This window comes from Martes martes, assembly GCF_963455335.1.
Source record: "Martes martes genome assembly, chromosome: 2".
Lineage (NCBI taxonomy): Eukaryota > Metazoa > Chordata > Mammalia > Carnivora > Mustelidae > Martes > Martes martes.
This window is the reverse complement of record NC_137889.1, coordinates 194,470,666-194,490,405: the sequence shown is the minus strand read 5'-3', so window position 1 is coordinate 194,490,405 and position 19,740 is coordinate 194,470,666. Positions and strand designations below refer to the sequence as shown.

Genomic DNA, 19,740 nt, shown 5'->3' with positions numbered 1-19,740 from the left:
TTGAAGACCTTGGGAGAAAAACTAAAGAATAAATACATTTGGAAGCATAATTATGCCTATTATTTCCTTCTTAATTTTCTTTCATTTTCTGCAAAATCACTTAGGGATTTACCTTAGTCTAATACAAATTTTGGGCAGAACAGAACTGATTTCCAGTTCTATAAATAATCCTAATGAGTACTATTTATGTTTGAATGCCTTCAGCTAATCTGAAACATTTTGCTGTAGAGGTCCTTCTTTCCAATATACAATGTATTGAATGTAAGCTCTGTGAACTAAAGTATTAAAGAATGTGATATTTGCCAGTAAAACAAAACAAAAACAAAAGTAAGAGAAGAATAATTATTATTTTCTATTTAAGCAATGTTGTTTTGGCTTATGTCTCCTATTTTTCTATATCTTATTGGTGATTTTCTTTTCTATACTATGCTTATCATAACACTCAATGCTTCCTTTCTCTAAATCAGAAGACACACAAAGTCATGAAAAATTCACCACGTGTCTTTTGTAGAATATTGTATCTTTAATTAGTAAGCTAAAAAGCCAAATCTAGGGATAAATTGATATGATTTGTATTCTTACACCTTGGAGAAAAGTCTTGGGATTTCTCAGCACTCTGTTCAGTAATTATGAATTTTCAGAATCAGAGTTATTTTTAAAAAATGTGTAACATAGTTATACATCATGCAAAAATTGGAAAGTCTCAAAAACAGTTAAGATTTGTTTGGGGTGGGATGAGAAGTAGAATTTCAATCTCTGACAGGAACAATTTTTAATTTAAAAAATACCCATTTTCTGATGATTTTTTTTTCATTTAACATTATAGTTTATAATAACAGAAGCTTTTTAATTTTGTAGTTTGTAGAACTGACAGTGGCTGTTGCCTGATGTATAACTAAACAAGAATAAACCCACGTATCTCTCTGACTTTAGTTCTTTAGTGAACCAGTGTATTCCAAGTTGGCCTGACTGAAATTTAGATCAATCACATTCCCCGATAGCTTGTCCAGAAATCTTTGTAACTTTTTTTGAGAAAGAAAGAGATTAGGATCTAGTTTGAAATTCAGATAGGAACTTCAAACCCTCTGAGATTTTTTGTCATCTTCCCTGAGCCGGGCTTCATGTCTGTGTGAGCTGGAGACAACTGAGCCTTGGATAGCATCATGTAGCGGGGCCACAGGTATAACCACTGTAGCTTTGGTTCTGTGCTTCCAGGAAAGTTAGAAATTTCTGGTTACCTTAGAGTTTAAGGTTTCCCAATAATTAAATCTCTAGAATGATGCCTTCAGGACAAGTGCTAAATATTTAAAAGCACTAATGCTTGTTGACTGACTAACTGATTGATACCATGTTAAGACCAGAAAGTGCTTAGTAAGCATTTATTTATGACAGTTGTAACTGCACATAACTTGAACCATGGCATAGAGTTCATTTATATGGCTAAAACACCTGAGAGTTCAATCTGGGCAACAAAATAAATAAAATAGTACTAGATTAAAACCCACTATATAAAATAAATATCCACAAATTCATGTTGATATAAATTAATTGAATAAATAATTATGTAATAATTATTTATTATGTAATTATTATTATGTAATTATTAATTATGTAATATAAATATCCCATACAGAAGAATTCTAGCTATGTATAACTCCCCATTCCATCCCTTAAGTGTAGGATTCAATAATGACTTCAAAAGAGTATGGAAAGGGTCAAGGCTAGAGTGGGGGAGGGGAGAGTGACTTTACAGTGGAGAAACCTGGCAAATGCTAGCTCAGCTAGTTGATCAGGGTTAACATCTTCAATGATAAGACACATTCATAGAAAATACCTCTGGCACATGATGAAAATGTCCCTAAACTTGCTGATCTTTTCCCCCCAAACTTATAACCATTGTATAACCACAGAAAAAATATCAGATAGGGATGCCTGGATGGCTCAGTTGGTTAATCATCTGCCTTTGACTCAAGTCATGATCCCAGGGTCCTGGAATTGAGTCCCACATCAGGATCCCTGCTCAGTGGGAAACCTGCTTCTCCCTCTGCCTGCTGCTCCCCCTGATTATGCTGTCTCTTTCTCAACCTCTCTCTCTCTCTATGATGAATAAATAAGTAAAAATTTTTAAAAAAATCAGTGATGCCTGGGTGGCTCAGTGGGTTAAGCCTCTGCCTTCAGCTCAGGTCATGGTCTCAGGGTCCTGGGATCGAGCCCCACATTGGGCTCTCTGCTCAGCAGGGAGCCAGCGTCCCCCTCTGTCTCTGCCTGCCTCTCTGCCTACTTGTGATCTCTATCTCTCTGTGTCAAATAAATAAATAAATAAAATCTTTAAAAAATAAAAAAAAAATTTTTTTGTAAAAATCAGATAAAACCAAATTGAAGGAAGAACAATACAAAAATACCTGACCAAGGCTCCAGTTTTACCAAGATCATCAAGAACAAAGAAAATCTGAGAATCTTGTCATAGTTAAGAGGAGTCTAAAGACACATGACTCCTAAATATAATGTGGTACCCTAGATGTGAATTCGACTAACATCTACAAAATTCTGATAAAGAATAGCCTTTAGCAAATAATAATATATCAACTTCAATTCATTAATATGTAATGAATATACCATTGAAGTATAAGAGGTTAATAATAGGGGGAAATGCATGCTGATCGTACAGAAACTCTTTGGAGTTCTTTCTTTCTTGCAACTCTTGTGTTTTGTTTTGTTTTTTTTTTTCTGTAAAAGTACAGACAGTAAATATTTCCAACTTGCAGGCTATATGGTTATCATTGCAACTATTCAACTCTGTCACTGTAGCTTGAAGGGAGACAGAGACGACAACACATAAGTAAATAAGTGTGTCACTTTGTTAAAATAAAATTTGTTTACAAAAACAAATGGAAATGCAGATTTGGTCTGAAGGCTGCAATTTGCCAGCCTCTCTCATTTTTTTCTTTCTTCCATTTTTGGAAGTGTAGAGACACCTTCCATTTTTAGGAAGCCTAGGAATGTACCAAATGGTATATTTTATCCATAACTTACTTGCTCTTTGTTGACTGCCTTTCAAAATATCTACATAACCACATTGCTAGAAACAAGTGTCTTTTAGCTTATATTAAATATACAAGTATATTAAGACAAGTGTTGGAAGTTAAAATCTTTATCTAGGGTTAATCTGTACCAAAATTAAACAACACGTTTTTAAAAAATATGAGTACTGGAATTAGAAAGAGTACTTTAAGGATTTTTGCTATTTCTTCCAATTGCAAATAAAAAAAATAGCTTCTCTACCGTCAACAACAAAAATGTCTCTCCTTAAAATCTGAATTTTCCTTTACTGCAGAGGAACAGTCCTTGGTGTCTGACTAATGCCAACCTCTCTACTTGTGCACTCAATTCTTCACCTGTCATCTAGTTTAGCAATTGATATTTCTCTCTGTATCCTCATTATTTTCTCTTCTTGCATGATCAATTCCTATCAGCAAAAATGTTGAAATATCTTACAATTTAAAACACAACAAATATTTGCATCAAACATCCTCCAGATAGTCCTACATTTTTCTGTTCTTCTTTATGTCAGAAGCATTTGAGAATTGTCAATAACCACTGTATCCAGTTTTTCACTTTACCCTTCTCCTGTGTCTTTTTCTGAATGTTTCATTAAATTTCACTATGCATTCACAAATACAAAGAACATAGATATTCACACACACGTGTGTTTTTATAAATACATACATATTTCTTTCTAAGTCTGACTATACAAATTATAAAAAATGCAAGTTTATATTAATACCTACAAATCCAAAACCTCAAGGGATTGTATAGCCTTCTTATTTTCCAAAATTGTAAATTTGTTCCCACTATCTTTAATGTACTTATTTGTTTGCTCAGTTCCCCCAACCCTATGATCATCCTGGCCACTTTCTCTGTCCTTCCCCTTACTTGACCCCTGGCCTCATTGCCACTTTCTCATTCTCCAAGCACGCTTTTGCCTGCCAGACCCCAGTAGCTTCTTAGCCCTTAGCAATGCTTCCGCTTTCAAGGGAAAGAAATAAAAAGAGGAATTTGCATACTTTTGTGGCCTAAAGTTTTCAGGACTCATTTAAAACACAGGTTATATAAGTCTTCCTAATAATAATAATAATTCTGTCCTGAATATTTGAAAGTTGCTAAGAGAGTACATCTTAAAAATTCTCATCACAAGAAAGAATTTTGTACCTATGTATGGTGACAGATGTTAAGCAGATTTATTGTTGTAATTTTTGCAATATGTACAAATATCGAATTATGTTGTATACTTGAAATTAATCTAGTTATATGTCAATTTCTTTTCAACTAAAAAAATTATCCCTTTAACATCTGGAAATCAAAAAAAAAAAAAAAAAGCTGTCCTGTCCTAAGTACACTTAGCTCTGTAGACAGACCCTCATGGCACATAAATGAGGTCATCTGTCATTGACCAGAATGGAGCTGAGGCTTCTTGCCAACAACGATGCAAGTCAAGCATCTTAAAATTGAATTCTTGAGTTCAAATTGAGCCTTTAGATTTTTGGAGCACCCACATTTTGACTATAAACTTGTGAGAGCTCTCACACCGAACCGTCCTGCTAAATCATTTGAAGCTTCCTAACCTTCAGAAACTGTACAAGATAATAAATGTTTGTTGTTTTAAGCCACTGTATTTTAGGGTAATTTGTTACACTACAATATGTAACTAACCCAGTGTGGAACAGGATATTGCAAATACTAAGTGTATCTCTCCAGAAAATACTAATCAATTACAAAGAAAAAGAAATGGTAAAATTAAGATGAAATTATGGTAAAATGGTAAAATTAAGACTCCAGTTTGACCAAGGAACCAAGGATAACATTTTTTTTTTTTTGTCTCTCTCTAACCCAAATCAAATTAAACTCCATGGAGACAGGGAGTTTGTGTTATTCACTGATCAAAACAAAGGGCATAGAAAGGAGACTTATTCACTGTAGTACTGATGTGTATTTGATGAATGAATGAATGTCTATCCAGGTACATATGTATATCTGTTATCAGAAGAATTTTTTAAAAATTCCTTACTGATTTACCAATGAAAATGCTATTTTTTTATTTATGTCAACTCATGAAACTGTTGAACATTAATTTTAATTGAATTATTTAGTAATTTTCCAAATCTCCAAATATCAAAACCAAAGTTGTCTCTAAAGGGCCAGATTCATTTATTTTTCTTTTTTTCCCAAGTTTTTATTTAAATTGCAGTTAGTTAACATACAGTATAATATTAGTTACAGATGTAGAATTTAGTGATTCATTACGTATATACCATAAACACCCAGTGCTCATCATAAGTGCCCTTCTTAATCCTACTCACCCATTCAACCCATCTCCCCACCTACCTCTCCTCCTGTAACCCTCAGTTCATTTTTTATAGTTAAGAGTCTGTATTCTGGTTAGCCCCTTTCTCCTCCACTCCATGTTCACCTGTTTCGTTTCTTAAATTCCACATATGAGTTAAATCATATGGTTTTTGTCTTTCTCTGATTTATTTCACTTAACATAACACTCACTAGCTCCATCCACATCATTGCAAATGGAAAGATTTCATTCTGTTTAATGGTTGTGTAATATCCCATCATTCATACATATGTGTGTGTGTGTGTGTGTGTAGATAGATAGATAGATGATAGATATAGATATAGATATAGATATAGATCACTTCTTCTCCATTTGACTCTTTCCATAGTTTGGCTATTATTGCTAATGCTGTTATAAACATCGGGGTGCATGTATCCCTTCAAATCAGTACTTTTGTATCCTTTGGATAAACATGTAGTAGTGCAATTGCTGGGTCGTAGGGTAGTTCTATTTTCAACTTTTTGAGGAATCTCCATACTGTTTTCCAGAGTGGCTGCACCAGTTTGCATTCTCACCAACAGTGTAAGAACATTCTCCTTTCTCTGCATCCTTGCCAACCACTGTTGATGCCTGTGTTGTTAATTTTAGCCATTCTGACTAGTGTGAGGTGGTATCTCACTGTAGTTTTGATTTGTATTTCCCTGATGATGAGTGATGTTGAGCATCTTTTCATGTGCCTTTTAGCCATCTGTATGTCTTCTTTGGAAAGATGTCTATTCATGTCTTCTGCCTAATTTTTAACTGGATTATTTGTTTTTGGGTGTTCAGTTTTATACATTCTTTATATATTTTGGATACTAACCTTTTATCAGATATGATTAAATTTCTTTGCTGATTGTGTCTTTTCAATTTTCTATTTCTTCCTGTTTCAGCTTTGGTAGTTTACATGTTTCTAGGAATTTATCCATTTCCTCCAGACTGTCTGATTTGTTGGCATATAGTTTTTTTTCAAAGAAAAACATCTCCTAGTTTCTTTTTCTTTCTTTCTTTCTTTTTTTTTTTTTTTGTATTTCTTTTCAGCGTAACAGAATTCATTGCTTTTTGCACCACACCCAGTGCTCCATGCGATATGTGCCCTCCTTAATACCCACCACCTGGCTCCCCCAACCTCCCACCCCCCGCCCCTTCAAAACCCTCAGATTGTTTTTCAGAGTCCATAGTCTCTCATGGTTCACCATCTGTTTTTCTCTTTTTTAGCTTCTATATAATTTATTTCTGCTCTTGTCTTTATTATTTCCCTTTTTGGCTGGCTTTATGTTCCTTTCTTAGCTCCTTTATGTGTAGGGGTAGGTGACATGCTTGAGACTCTTCTTGCTTCTTGAGGTAGGCCTATGTTGCTATACACCTCCCTCCCTTGACCTCTTTTCCTGCATCTCAAAGATTTTGGATTGGCATATTTTCATTTTCACGTGCTTCTATCTATTTTTGTTATTTATTCTTTAATTTCCAGTTTGAGCCATTCATCCTTTAGTAAACTGTTCTTTAACTTCTGTGTATTTGTGATCTTTCCAAATTTTTTCTTGTGGTTGACTTCAAGTTCCATAACGTTGTGGTCAGAAAAGATGCATGGTATGACCTTAATCTTTTGTACTTGTTGAGGCCTGATTTGTAACCCAATATGTGATCTATTCCGGAGAGTGTCCTGTGTGCACTTGGAAAGAATGTGCATTCTGCCGCTTTAGGATGAAATGTTCTGAATATATCTGTTAAGTACATCTGGTCCAGTGTGTTACTCAAAGCCATTATTTCCTTGTTGATTTTCTGCTTAGATGATTTGTCCATTGATGCAAGTGGGGCGTTAAAGTCCCTTACTATGATCGTATTATTATCAATAAGTTCCTTTTTATTTGTTAATTGTTTGATATATTTGGATGCTTTCAAGTTGGAGGCATATATGTTTACAATTGTTAGACCTTCTTGTTGGTTAGTTCCTTTATTATGCTATAGTGAATGGCCATATTTATTGAGATATTTTAGAGCAACTGCTCATAGGAAGAATATTAAACTAGTCTCCAACTTAGCAACCATTTAGGGAAGTTCTGTCAAAAGAGATTGTATTAGCTTTACTAAAGAAGTGTAATAATCTCAAACTTCTTGTTAACTACAACAAAGGGTTATTCCTTGTTCATGTTGTTTTTAGTCTGCGATGGTTCCAGAATTTAGACAGGCTAAGATTCTGACACATGTATTTTCATTTTGCGTCTCAGGGTGAAGGAGCAGCCCTTTTATGAGACATGTTCATTTGCATGGTAGACAAAAACCAAGAGATCCATGGTAAAACGCAATGCTTCTCATAGCATCACTGGCATGTTCTTCCTTCTCACATTTAATTGGTCAAAGAGATCATGGCCTAAATCCAAAGTTGCTGGGCAGGATAATATACTTCTTTCAGAGGTAAAGTGGAGAATAATGAATATTTGCCTATATTAATATCATCAACTCCCATGGTCTTCTCTCACCTTTTTCAACCTTTTATTACCAAAAATGTTGACATTGATTTTATATCCTACAGAAAGAATTTCATAATGAAGAGTCCAAGCATTTCCCAGTTTCGCTCTTAACCCTCTGCCACACTATGGCTCAGTCAGTTAGTCATTTTCTTCTGGTGAAAGTGCTGAATTTATCACACAATGCTGAGTTCATCACATAAAGGCTTGTGAAATGCACAGTACCATACATTACTATACCATACCTTACCATACGATAACTTCTCATACCATAACTTATTATACCATGCCTTGCTCCATACCTTAAAGATCATCCAGAGAATGTACTATATACACACTAACACAGGCATAAGAAACCAGAGATTTAAACTTTGAAATATCTTGCCTTAAGTTTCAGTCCTGTCCAAGAGAGCAGGGTAGGATGAAATCCGCTGATGTGTTACCACCATTCTGGTTATGCATAGTCATATATATGTATGTATATATAGGATATGTATGTATATATGTATATACATATGTGTGTATATGTATATACACACAATGTTCTGCAAATTTGTAAAGTTTATTCTTAAATAATATTTATTTATGAAATGTAACCCTACAGAAAAGAATATTTAAAATATTATTTCAGAAATCAAATTGACAATGCTTTTTAAACAAATAATAATTAGAGTTTGGGAAAATAGACCCTCTGAAAAGTAGGGCAATTTTACTATATGGGATATCTTTAGTTTATCCCTCCAGATTTCATCCTGTTTTCTGCCCTATGAGGCTGCTGTGTATGGATTACATCAACAAGATGCTGGTGTCTCTGGTTTCTATCTGACAGAAGATCTGAGAGAAGGAGGAGAATGAACTTAAGTTGATTATTTCCCTCGGTCTTTCCTATGAGATCAGATTAGGTGGGCTGCATCCTTCTTATCAAACTAACTTGAAGGGTCTCATCACTTAATTCCCTTCTTTTCATTAATGACACATTTTCTTCAGCAGCATCTAGTGACCTTAAATCCCGAATCCCTAAATTGCAATTTTTCTAGAACATAAATCTCTAATCTCTTTTAAGGGACATAACTGGAGACATGATAAGAGCCTGAGGATCATTTTCTAGCTGTAAAGCCTGGGGGAAGGCAAACTAGAAATATTTCCCCCTGTTTTTCAGACTAAGCTGTGAAAAGTATCTAATTGTCTCCAGTTGTTTTGTCTTCCTATAATTCCATAGCAGTGTGACATTCAGGTTATTTCTTAGTTTCTTCCCTGAAGCAGACTACAAGATAAAATCTTAAGATTTTTCCAGTACAGTCAAAGGCACTGGGATGTTCACAAAGGATAATGATATATCTTTATACTTTAGATCTTCATACTTAATTACATCTTTATACTTTGTTGAATGAGAGGTTTCAACTTTGAATTCCATTTTTGAACAGACTGATAAATTCACAGATTGAAATAACTTTGCCCTTGGTCAGCAGCATGTTATAAAGATCTAGAGACAAAAGAAACCACATCACAGATAATATTTTGATCATATGGAAAATGGCAATCGTTTCAAACCGTTTTTTTTTTTTCTATTTTGAAACAGAATTTTTACCACAGTCATCACTATTACCAGCAGCTTAAAAAAGTGATATACAGATCTGCCTCTGGATAGTACAGGCATCATTTAAGGAAAAGAATATATTACAACTTTCCTGGGTTTCCCATCCTTTTCCCCGTTTCTACCCAGGGAACATGTTCTTGCTGGTCTGACTTGCCCATGCAGTTCTAGAGGTACAGATAAAGCACCTTTAAATAAGGGTTACTAATGAGAGCACAGGAGCCTTGAAACAGCATGTGACTGTTTTGTATGGCTTTTACAGTTGGAGTCAGAAGCAAAAGTAAAAATAAAAGGCTTCTATTTACTACACATAATTATTAGATAGGAATTAATTCTGAATGCCAGGCTTAGGAGATTTCCATGGGCTCTTTGTTTCTATCTACTACCACAAGTAATAACAAAGAGCCTTACTTAAGCATTTAATACTTAAACCAATAATAGATTTTCTACAGTTAATCATTGACCTCATAACACGCCACAGACTTTAACGTTTGCCTTCTTCATGCGTGTCTTGGTTGCCTAAACAATATACAGAGGGAAATTTTTGGTACTCAATTTCTGTAGAAACAAAATCTGGACTTCCAGTTCCTCAAGACAGGCATCTGGTAAGTGACTTGTCAACTCTCTCTTTAAAGTGCCCATATTTTGTATACAACTAATTTAACAACTGAAAAATTAGAAAGTGAAAAATGGAAAATTTTACTATAAGAAGGGAAATATTTGGGGTTCTTAGGTCCAGATTTTCTGTCAGAAACTTACAGGATTATTTTCCATATTTAAAATTGTGTTGCGTAGTCTACTCTACTAACTTCAGCTTTGTGAAACTAAAAAACAGTTTTAAAGGTTATTAGTCATCCAGTTTCTGTTTAGTTCAAAGGAATATTCTTGTATGGTCCACTGCTAGGCAAAGATACAAGTCAGCTTTTGTGTACTTCTTGAGATTCCCAAATAATTGTATTGCACAGATGTTAGATAAATGCATTTTCCATTGATGACTGCTTTATTTCTTTTTTTCAAATATAATTTGACTATATGGCATGTTTCATTACAATATATGTATGACCTTCTTTTAATTTTTAAATTAGAGAACCACTAGAGCGATGTGTTCTTCAATTTCCATAAATTTTTGGTAAGAGTTGAGCTATGTTGTATTTTTTTTTTCACATGCACACTTCTATTGTCACTTTAATGAATAGTCACTTCAGAATGGTCTCTTCTATAGCTCTTTGACTTTTCCCCTGAATTTATTATCAAAGCAATAGTCTAAGAACCCCATGTCAGTAGAGAAAGTTCTAATGAATGAAGACTTACTTGATATCATTAAATTCTTATTGTAGTAATGAGAATATTAAGCATTACATTTTAACAACAGATGAAAAAGCTTAATACACTTTAAATCCAAATATTTTGATTAAAGCAATTCTAGTTAAGTTGGATTAATGTATTTAAATCAATGTCTGTGACCAACCAATGCAAGTTTTTCAATGGATAAATGTTTATAGTCATTTTCTTTTTTCTAAAAAGATACAAATATTTTCCTCAGATACATGAAAATTTGTAAGTCAATGTTCTGAAAATGTTCCCAAAAATATTTTTACTTTAATGTTATGTAGATTTGTTAGCTATCAACATGTATAAAGCTATACAGAACTTTAAAATCACTATATCCCCCACTGAAAATGGGGATAATGTAATTGAAGCCTGTAGTATCATATGATACCTAAATATCCAGATATACTAAAAGAGGTATTTTATGTGGCTTAAGAAAAAAAAAAAGTTTATTTGCGGTCATATGACTCGTTTAGTATTTCATGATGGCTGAGAGTATACAGAGGGTATTTTTCAACAACAATTAGACTCTGTTTTCTCTGGAATATTGACAAATTTTTCTTTCTTCATTGCATTTAAAAGCAACTTCCTCTTATGTTCTGAAACTTGATAGAAATAAAAGAGTTTGAAACTGATCTCAAGTCAATAGGCAGTAGCTTTCCAAAGCTTTTAAAATTTTGCAAAATACTTTTAAGGATCTGTGTCCAGGCAGAACCTAACATGTTCCTGTCTAAGATACACAATTGAGCCAAAGCCATCTACTTCTGTAAAGAACTGAAGCTTTGCTAAGCTTCACAACGTACATGTTATATCACATCTCATAGCACCACTTCTTAAGAATAGATTTTAGAGAGGAGGAGGACAGAGAAGAGAAACTTATTGTTTTGGAGAAGATTTGAATAAGGGATCTGACATTGCTCAGATAAATTTCTGTAGGTCTGATCCAGCCCACATGGGCCACTGTGTCCTTGGCAATGTGGATTTAAGGCTTGATCTACCTCCATTCTTCTCAACTCAGCAGAACTCAATGCTTTCAGTCTATATAAATGTCATTATTTCTCAAAGACACTGAATTTTGTATCCTAGCCTCCAAAGAAAGTTGCGCTGTAAAAATCACAGTACCCATAGAAGTTGTAGACAGATAAGAAGGAAACATTTTAATTTTTATTTATTTATTTATTTGAGAGAGAGAGAGAGCAAGCACAAGCACAAGCAAGGGGAGCAACAGGCAGAGAGAAGCAGACTTCCTGCTGAGCTGGGGGCCCGATGGGGGACTCAATCTCAAGACCCTGAGATCATGACCTGAGCTGAAAGGAGACACTTAAGAGACTGAGCCACCCAGGTGAAGAAGGAAATATTTTAAAGGAAGATGATGAAATACTTCTGTTAACGAAAGTGCTCAAGTTGGTTTGAACATTAAAACAGAATAAACATACATATATATGTATATGCACAGATATACACACACATATCTATACACCAGTATTTCAGTACTCACACACATATATATCAATTTTTTAAAGGATGAGTTAAGAAACAGATAACAAATATAGACCAAGAAGACAAAAGTAACAATGCTATTGTCTCATAAGATAGGAATCAAAAGGATTAAGTGTTAGGTGAATCTATGATAATAAATATTATATTCCATAATAAACACAATCACAATTTTAGGTTTTAGGAAGCATATGTCCAAAGTAAAAAGAAAAACTCATATACTGCATATATTAAAAATTTGAAAGAAATTGATAGAAACATGTACAGAGGGAAATCTTATACAATATTAATCTTCTAATAGATTAAATTTTAAAAAGATTTTGGAGATTTAAAAATATATTGATATTGAATTCATTTGTACATATGCATATATATATATACACATATTTATGCTTATACTATCAATAGACAACATAACTTGCAACAAATTGATCATTTATGGACACAGAATCACAATCAGATATAAAATACAAAATTTATGATGTTTACATGCTTTAGACCAGCAGATTAACATAGAGAATTTAATTTAAAAAAATATTGTAATATGCAACAAATTAAATTAACAAATCAAATACATTTTCTTTAAAATAATCTATAGGTTAGCAGTCATCATATAATTAAATACAAATTATGTTGTAAATGTATATAAAACCTGGAAATATTAAAGTCTCTGGGATTTGGCCAAAACTGACCAGGGACAAATTCAAAACTTTAAATACTTTCCTATCAAATTAAAGAAGAAAACCTAATTATTCAACTGAAAAACAAAAAAACAAAAAAGGAACAAGATGGTCTTCAGAATCCATGAAACTAGTTATGATTTTTTTCTGAGTATAGATGACACACAGTGTTATATTAATTTCAGGTGTACATCTCAGTGATTTGACAAGTTTATACATTATGTTAGGTTCACCACAAGTGTAGCTACCATCTGTCCTGTTACACCACTATTAAAATATCATTGCCTGTTTCTTATGCTATGCCTTTAACTCCCATGATATATTCATTCCATATCTAGAAGCCTGTGTTATCCCTCTCCCTTTCACTATTTTGCCCAAACCCATACCCCTCTCTCTGGCAACCATCAGTTTGTTCTATTTATAGTTCTGATTCTGCTTTTTGTTTGTTTATTCTTCTCCTTTTCTTTTCTTTTTTCTTAGAATCCACTTTTGAGTGGAATCATACAGTATTCTCTGACTTATTTCACTTAGCATAATGCATTCTAGGTTTGCCCATGATGCCTCAAATGGCAGAATCTCATCTTTTTTACGGCTGATAAGTAGTCCATATCTTCTTTATCCACTTGTCTATTGATGAACACCTAAGTGGCTTTCATATCTAGGGTATTGTAAGTAATGTTGCAATAAACATAGGATAAGCATGTATCTTTTTGAACTGGTGTTTTTTTTCCTTTGGGAAAGTACCCAATATTGAAATTATTGGAAGATATGGTATTTCTATTTTTAATTTTTTGAGGAAACTGAGTACAGTTTTCCACACTGGTTGTACCAATATATATTCCCACCAACAATGCACAAGGCTTCCTTTTTCTCCACATCCTCATCAACACTTGTTTCTTGTCATTTTGATTTTAGCTATTCTAACTGGTGTAAAGTGATAGCTCATTGTGGTTTTGATTTGAATTTGCCTGATGATTAGTGAGGTTGAGCATCTTTTCATGTGTCTGTTAGCTATCTGTATGTTCTCTTTGGAAAAATGTTTATTCAGGTCCTCTGCCCATTTTTTAATCAGTTGGTTTGTTTTTTGGTATTGAGTTTATAAATTAGTTATATATTTTGGATATTAACCCTTTATTGGATATATCATTTACAAATATCTACTCCCATTTAGTAGGTTGTCTTTCTGTTTTGTTGATGGTTTTCTTTGCTGTGCAACAGCTTTTTGTTTTGATGTAGTCCCAATAGTTTGGTTTGGGTTTTGTTTCCCTTGCCTTAGGAGGCATATCTAGAAAAATGTTGCTATGGCTGATGTCAGAGAAATTACTGCCTGTGGTTGTGATTCTTTACTTCACTATGTACATGTTGTTTGATATTGGGAATTATAACATCTCCAAGCTTCAGTTTCCTTTTCTGAAAGACAAGGATAAATAATATCTATCTCAAATATTGTTATAAATGTAAATTATTATTAAAGTTATTTTTATTGTTAATATTCTATTGATCTTTACTCTATGTCAAACATTGTTCCAAATACTTCCTTCCTTCTTTTTTAAAGATTTTATTTATTTGAGAGAGAGAGAGTGTGTGCATGTGCACACATGCGCACATGAGCAGGAACAAGAGGAGGGGCAGCAGAGAGAGGAAGAAATAGGTTCCCGCTGAGCAGGGGCCATGGGGCTCAAGCCCAGGACACTGGAATCATGACCTGGGCCAAAGGCAGATGCTCAACCAACTGAGCCACCCAGGCATCCCTACTTATTTAATTCTTACAGCTATTCAATGTGATGGGACATGAAATAATTCCCATTTTACAGATGAGAATAATCTGGCAAAGAAAATTTACATAAATTATTCAAAATCACATTTGAAAGGTCCTTTTGAAAACTGGCTTCAATCCATTGTAGGTGCTCCTGAAATGTTTATTTCTCTACCTTCTCCCATCTACCCCTGCCCCTTTTGATCTTATAAAACAGAAACTTTTGTTCAACTTTTTTCCAACTCTGTAGATACTATCTCTCTGAAGGAGAAATCCAAATCTCCTACTTTTCAGGTAAAATCATACAGCACCATGGTGACAGAAAAACCAAATTTTAAAGAAAGAAACAAAGACAAAATAGACATAAAGAAAAAAAACAACCTATACACAAGCACACATGACACAATTATATTTTTAAGGAAGATACATGTTTGTTACCCTATTCCTAACATTTCATTTAGGCTTACAAACAAGCCGACCCAATTTAAAGCAGAATTGTTTATGCTTCAGGAACTGAAAAGATGACCTCACCATTCTCTTCCATTGCTATGGTACTGGAGAGCTGTTTTCTGGATTTTATTAGGCCCTGGGGATTGCAGATGGAGAAGAGTATAATTAACTCTTCACCATCAAATTCTTATATAAAAGATTTTGGTGATAAAAGAGTGACTGGTAGCAGATGACATCCAGTACTTCCTGCCTATGTACAAAGAGGGCCTGAGGATATCAAGTAATAGGGTCCATCTAACTTGGGAATATCTGTATGAGATGGAAAAGACAGGCAGATGCAATTATCTCCACTTAAAGGCTAAAGTTGCCAAGCACTTTTAGGGTTAATTACTTGCTCAAGACTGATTATAAAGCGTAGATTAGGTTTAAAAACCTTGACCCATAATCTCTTTTCATGGGACTGAATCAGGGATGGAGAATAGTTCTCCAGGTGAAAGAGAATCTCTTTTTTTCCTGATTTGAGTCAGGGTTGAAAATAAACAAGAGGATGAATTTTGAGATTATGATGGTATAAATGGTGATAATATGATAACTCTTTTAGAAATACATGTTAGCATGTGGCATTTTCATACACATTAAATTATTTCATTTATGAGATTTTTTTCAAGTTTTATTTAAATTCTAGTTAGTTTCATTTATGAGATTATAACAATGACCATGACACAATGACAATGATTCTATGAAATGGATACTATCTGGTTAGATAAAGTGTTCTATGCTCAAAAAATGTTCACTTGCCCCAAACTGCATATTTGGTAAGTTCTAGATTTTTCTAACAGTGGCCTTTCCAGCAACAAAGTGAGTGATTTCACCATTAGATGTGTTAATATCCAGGATTTGAAATCTGACTTTACCATATATATATTTTGTGTCATAGGGCAAGTTTCTTACACTCTGAAAATTTCCAATGATACTACGAATTTCAAAGCTATTAAGTTGAAATGGAAATACACAATGTGGAAATTATAATGACTATAAGTGCCCATAAATCTTAATATTCTTCATTTATTATGCCTTAATGTTAAACCATATTATCTTAGCCATTTAATTTGACAACATAAGCTACAATCATTTCTAAGATACAATGTGTGGGAAAAGAACATGGCCTCATTTCTATGTATACAACAAATAAACAAAAAACAACAATCGAAAGGCAACTAATTGGATAATTTATTACAGAGATAAATTGCCACGGTCATGTGAGAAATATAGAACATTCTGTATTATTTGAGATTTCATGAGTGGGAAGCTTTTATAAACGTGCACTTTGAATTTTGATAGAAGTGAAGCAGTGTTTTAATTATTGGCCCCTAACAGAATTTTTTAGCAATAGAGTGTTCTGTTAAACATCTTCCTCCTTTCTTGTTTCTAATTTTGTGACTTAAAGCATATATTCATTTTAGTTAGAATTATGTAATGTTAGAAGTGAAACAAATAGGAGTGACAATTTTGTGCATTTCCCACATTTTTTAGACCGGTGAAATACGGCTCAGAAACATGAGATGAGTAGCTCAGGGCTCTACTGCTGATACAGGGAGAGCCGTGAGAGAGCCGTGTGTGCCAAAATGTCTCTCTTCAGGTTCCTTGTATTGTTGAAATAGTTGAGTTTCTACACATTTAAAAAGGAGTTAATAAAATCTGTCCCATTTAGGCCAAGAATCTGTTGAATATCAAAATATTGTCACTTTCCAGGAGAATAACGTATTGGTTATTGTGACCTTAATATTAATATGTTTATGATTAAGGCACATCATATCCTCAGGTTCAAGATTTCATTATTTTAACTCATTATTGGGCATGAAAGTCAGTTGTTTTGTTCAATTAACATGGTCTAACATTGGCTTTTATCAGTGCAAAGAATATTAAGTAGTTTCCAAGGGCTTATAATGACCTTCCAGAGGAAGTTATATTTCAAGGGACATTTTCAGAGAAGTAAACAAAAGAGACCCAAGGGAAACAATCATCTTCTTTCAACATATCCTGAGCTCTCATCTACTCAATTTCTCTCACATAGTAAGTTCTGTGCAACTCAAATATACCATTCTTTTAATGATTTTTTGGCTCTGATTCTTAACTTGAGGATATTCATTTAAAGCTCTCAGGAGTTTAAAGGTAAGTTAAATATGACTGCATGTTTTACACAAATACTTTTGCTTAGAGCTTTTTAGGAGTCATGATGCTAATTTAGAATATTAAGCTCATGCAAAATCTGAATCAGATTGAGGAAATATTAAAATACACACACTGATCACCTTTAATATATAATTTATAATAACCAAATATTGTTAAAAACACAAATACTGCAAAAGTTACAAAGAACTGTATATAAATTAAAATATTTCATTATACAGTTTCACACACGAAACAAAGTTAAAAATGTACAATTTCTCCCTTTAGAAATTGTTCCAAATAAAATTTTAGATGAAACATATGAATAAATGAGGATAAATATTATTAAAACAAATCATTAGCATGATTCAGTTTTTCTAAAAATCATTTCATATGCATTTTAGTAGATGATATCTCTATGTAGTTATAAAGTACTTTAGTGTGTGTGAGACATTGGGGAAAAAGGAATACTGTTTTTTTTCTCTCTTCTACTAGAATAGTCTTCTATATCTATTATTAGCCAAACCTCACAGTCAAAATCAAATCACACCTTTTGTTCTACAGATTAGATGACTACCTCCACATAGTTCGGCACTTTTTAAATGTCACCTTGTATTAGGAATTAAGTCTTCAGTGTCTAGACTTAGAAGGTAGTATAGAATCGTGCTTAAGATCACTGGCCTTGCAATCAAGACTATCAGGGTTCAAACCCAGTCCTGCTACTTACTGACCGGTGTGATCTGGGCAAGTTCCTCTATGTTAATTTCTCCCTTGATAAATGGGTATAATAGGACTAAACTTAGAGCATTTTTATGAGGAATTAAATAATAAAATAACAAAATGCTTCATTAAAGCAGGGCTGTGTATGTGTGTGTCCACGTGTGTGTCTGTGTACATCGGTGTAAATGTGTGTAAATGTGTGTGCATTTTGAGTAATAATTTAGAATGCAAGCTCCTTCTCGATCGGATGTATGACTTACTGATACTTTTCAGGACATCCCAAAGTGCTGGCTTAATAATTATAATTACAGTGGTAAGATAAAATAATTTAATCCCTGATTATTCCACCTAGAATATTGCATAAGCTTCATTTCATTTCAATATGCTTATCTATATCAATAAAGTAAAGGTTTTGGGATTACAAAATCAAATATTTGTTCCAATATTGGGACAATGAATCTAAATTCTAATCAAGGAAACAGACATTGTAAACAGATAATAACAACACACTGAAATATGTGAAGTAGTATCAGTCTATTCAGGATATGAAAATGGAGAAAAGATGGTAATCGATTTTGTCTTTAGGTCACTAGGAAGTCTTCTCAGAGGATGTGAAATGTGTGTAAGATTTTGAGGCATGAATAGGAGTTTTCCAGATACACAAGAGAGGAGTATCAGCTCCAGGACAGAAAATGCTGGTGCTATAGCTGGATGTGAGGGGTGGAGCTATCTTTACAGATGGAGATATAGATAGAGAGATAGAGATGGTTTTTTTCATTGCCTTGTTGCTGGAGGCTAACGTCCAAGTGAGGAAGAGATAAACAGGGTGGCAGAGATTAAATGTGAAAACCAGGAAAAAGTTCTTTACACTTTATCCTTTTGACTTTGGGGTTGTGATCAGGTTTTAAAGATCATACTGGTGGTTGGCAGGTGGAGGGAGAGGAACTGAGCTTGGAGATAAGAAACTAAAACTAATTTTAAGACCATTGTCACAGTACAAGGTGGATGACTGAAAGGACATAAAGAAAGGCAAATTTGGGGGCACTCATAATAATGAGATATATTATATACATATATATAATGATATATATTATGATAATAATTAATAATGGCTACCTCTTACCAAATATACCCTATGTTTTATCAATATACACATTATATGCATCATCTTGTTTCACTAAGATAGCTCTATAAATTAAATAAATAATTAACTCTGTTTTAAGATTAGGAAATTGAAATTTGTCTTTATGATATGTCCAGAGTCCCACTGATAGTACATGACGGATCTGGCATATGAACTCTGAATCCACAGACCTTACAGTGTAAACCACTAAGCTTGTTCATAAAGAAAAGCTCTTTTCCCAGGAATACTTCAAAGATGAAAATAATCAGATTTATGAGCCATCTGGATTAAGGAGATTCAAGAAGGAAGGTATCTAAGATGACTCACAGATTTCTGACTTGAGTAGTGAAATGAATGTGATATCACCAGAATATGAGATACACAAAGAATTCAGGACAAGAACTAGTTCAGTGGTGAGCAAAGGTAATGAGTTAAACTGTGGTTACTGAATTTGAGAAGTTGAGGAACTTCTGGGGAACTAAGAGAGCCAAATATGGGACTCCAAAGAAAAATGACACTTCTGGCCTAAATAGATAGGAATATTCCTTTGGGAAATTGAGAATTAAAAAAGAGA

The 19,740-nt window shown here is 33.6% G+C and overlaps 1 protein-coding gene across 1 annotated transcript in view; it reads left to right on the top strand.

Annotated features, from left to right (window-relative positions):
• The first annotated feature begins 9,919 nt into the window (after positions 1–9,919).
• Positions 9,920–19,740, top strand: part of LOC308339296 (sulfotransferase 1 family member D1-like) — a 34,327-nt gene continuing 24,506 nt past the window's right edge. Inside the window, exon 1 of the mRNA XM_080797816.1 lies at positions 9,920–10,047. The gene's annotated coding sequence lies outside the window, so the exon portion shown is untranslated. The remainder of the gene's footprint in view (positions 10,048–19,740) is intronic.